The 3,251-nt window shown below is 54.1% G+C and overlaps 1 long non-coding RNA gene across 1 annotated transcript; it reads right to left on the minus strand.

The window, feature by feature from the left end:
• Positions 1-440: 440 nt before the first annotated feature.
• Positions 441-1,902, minus strand: LOC127543798 (uncharacterized). Its single transcript, XR_007949306.1, has 2 exons — positions 1,547-1,902; positions 441-903 (listed from the first exon to the last, which is right to left on the minus strand). It is a non-coding gene; the product is annotated as an uncharacterized LOC127543798 (long non-coding RNA).
• Positions 1,903-3,251: the final 1,349 nt, after the last annotated feature.

The following is a 3,251-nucleotide window of genomic DNA, read 5'->3' on the forward strand; positions in this document are numbered from 1 at the left end:
GCCCTAACCCGGGGGAGCCCCGTCGCTGTCCCCCTCCAAGGTCCTGCCCTAACCCGGGGGAGCCCCGTCGCTGTCCCCCTCCACGGTCCTGCGCTAATCCCTCCCCGGCTCCATCCCTGAGGAGGGACATGTTGGGGGGGGGGGTTCAGCTTATTCTTCCCTCCCCAAACCTTGCCCAGGACCGTAATAGAGATGTTTAGAAGAGGGATTTTTTTTTGTGGGGGGGTGGAATACAATGAAGAGATACCCGAAATGCACCTTGCAACTCATTCCTGCTCCCTCATCACGAGATCCTATTGAAAAACAAACAAACAGGGGCTGGAGATGTCAGGGAGTGGGGGGCGCGTCCTTCAGCTAAAAGGCCACTTAGGCAGGCTTTAAAGTGAACGAAGAACTTTTTTTCCAAAGAACTTTTCTTGTAACAGCCCAGGCAGAAACGGTTATTTTATTTCTCGACATTCTTTATTTATTTTTATTCTCATTCTCTCTCCGTTTACGATTGAATTATCCATTAATTTATGTGATTTATGAATATTGATCATTTCTGTAGCCATTACTTTAGAATTTTTAATACTATGAAGATATTACTATTCTACCCATCTTGCAGACGAGGAAACTGAGGTTAGAAAGAATCCGGTGCCCTTTTCTTGTCAGTAAAACGAGGAGGGGGCGTTGGGGGAGGGGGGGTGGGGGTTCCCATGCCCCGCCTCTGGAAGCCGGCTCTGATCTGGAGGACTCTTCGCGTGGGGGTGTCCGTGGGGCACCTGTGGCAGGCAGGTCCTGGGGGGGGGGCGGGAGGCCCCCCCCCACTTTCCCCTGCGGATTTCCCCTCGACTTCCCCCGCATCGAACAAGCTGAGGCGGCCAGAGAAGCAGGACGGGCCACCTGGCTTTGTCTCCTCACCTTAAAAAAAAAAAAAAAGCTGCGGTTCCTGGCCCGAGAAAGTGTCATTCTCCCTCCCTTCCTCTCGGGCCAGGAAGGAGCGCAGCCGCCCCCCCCCCCCCCCCTCCCCCCCTCGCGTTCTACCTCCTCCTCCAGAGGAGAGCCGCAGCCGGGGCCACACCGCCCGGGTTCCGTTCCGCCCCTCCTCCTTTTTGGCGCTGGGAGCTGACAAGTCTCTCTCCCCTCCCCTCCCCTCCCCCAACTCTAAAGCCAGAGGAGACTGTTCTCGAGGATACCCGAGGCCCTTTCCCGATTCTATGGGCCGCTCATTCCCTTTATTCTCCCTCACAGACTGAAGAGGGACCCGAGAGTCCATTTCACAGATGAGGAAACTGAGGCTCAAGAAAGGTAAATGATTTCTCCACAGTTGATAGGTAGTGAGCATCAGAGGCATGATTTGAATCCGGATCCTCTGAGCTAACCACCTGCTTGTCCTATCACGTTGCCTGTTGACCTGTGGTTGGAGGCTGGAGGCTCTGGGAGGGCTCCAGGCAGGGCAGAGCGGGTGGGGGCTTGCCCTTCATCCACCAGCCCAAGGTTTTTGTTTCATTTAATCTATAACCTGGGGAGGAGGGTGCTCTCATCCATAAGGAAACAGACTTACCCAAGGCCATCCGGTAAAGGTTTAAAGCAGAACTCCTCAACCTTTCCTCCTGTGCCAGCCCTTTAATGCCTCCTGCCAACCGGGCGAGTCCCGTCCCTTCCCTCCATGAAACTCCATCCCATGGCAGCCCTGGGGAGAGAAGGCAGGGCTGGGACCCCTCTCTCCTTCTGCCCCTTCCCTGGTGCCCTCGCTTCCTGCTCCTGCAAGCTGGGCAGTGGGGCCGGCCCTAGGGAGTAGGTTCCTGGAGCAGGAGAGCCCCAGGGGCATTAGTTCCACCCTGTGACCAGGAGGGCAGTGGGAGGGCACTTTCAGCCTCCCTCTGAGGGCCTTGCTGCGCCCAACCAGCTGTGCTCTGGCTCCTCCCCCTCGTTGGGGAGAAGCAGGTACTTCTGCCCCAGAAGCCCAGAGTCTCCCCGTTCAGCCCCCGTGGCAGCCTGGGAAATAGTCCGGAGCCCGAGTCACAGGATGAATCCAGCCTCCGGGGCCATGGGACCAACAGCAAATCATTTTCCCTCTTTGGGCCTCAGTTTCCTCCTCTGTAAACTGTTGATAACACCTGCAGAGAAAACCTTAGAGGGGTCTGCAGACAAAGCAGTTTGTGAATCTTGGGGTGCTACAGGAATGACCTGGAATCCCGGCTTTGAAACTCCTCAGGCAAATCCTTGCCATTCTGGGAGCCTCAGTTTCCTTATCTGTAAACTGAGAAGTTTAGAATCCAAGCCCTCTAAAAGAAATCAGTGATTCCTGGGATTTTAGGCAAGGCCCTTTGGGGGGGAGGGGCGGCGTATAGGGGTAGTTTTCCACACCCAAAACAGAGGCTGATCCTGATCCAAGCCTCGGGCTCAGCTCGGATACCCAGTAAACGTTTATGGATTTCTTCCTGGCTGGGAATCAGCCTAGGGAAAGGAGACATCTTGCCCAGGACGCTTTCTCCTTTTTTTTTTTTTTTTTTTTTTTGCTGAGGGGGTTAAGTGACTTGCCCAGGGTCACACAGTCACTGCCCTCCCCATCACTTTCCTTGGGGACCTACAATTTTAGTCAGTGGTTCTCAAAGTGGTCTAGAGAATTATGGGTCTCTGGAATCCTTTCAGAGAGTCTACAAATTCAAATTTAGTTCTTTTGTTCAATATGGTATCTATAAGAATAACTCATAAACAAAAACTTTTGGGACAGATCCTCAATAATTTTTAATAGTATAAAGATGTTGAGAACAAGATTGAGAACCAGTGATTTTAGCCATCCTTAAGTTGGGAGGCCTTTTTAAATAAAAATGAATATTAATTAGTTGAGTCCCAGTCAGGGAGGAGTAATGGGAAAATCCAGGACTTCAAATTGTACCCCCTTTCCTAACTGGGTGATTCTGGTTAAGTCACTTTCTCCTTGTCCCTACCACAGATGGCTCGGGCTAGGTGACCCAAGTGGGCTCCTCCCGGGCTCAAAGATTTGGGCCCGTAGCCTGCCCGGGACAGGGGATAAAGTAGATGCCGGGTGCCTTGGCCCTACCTGGTGCCAGGGTGGAGGCGCCCCCGAGAGCCAGCTCTGCCCGCCTTCTGGTGCCACCGCAGCTGACTCCGGGCAGGATGCCCAGGACTTCCGCCTGGCATTCCCTGGCTTTTCCCGGGGACCCAGAAGAGGGGCATGTGGGCACGGGAGGTGGCTCTCCCCTTAGGGCACTGGCCGTCCGTGCTTTGGGCCCGGAGACTGC

The sequence above is a fragment of the Antechinus flavipes genome, chromosome 1 (assembly GCF_016432865.1).
Source record: "Antechinus flavipes isolate AdamAnt ecotype Samford, QLD, Australia chromosome 1, AdamAnt_v2, whole genome shotgun sequence".
Taxonomy (NCBI): Eukaryota; Metazoa; Chordata; class Mammalia; order Dasyuromorphia; family Dasyuridae; genus Antechinus; species Antechinus flavipes.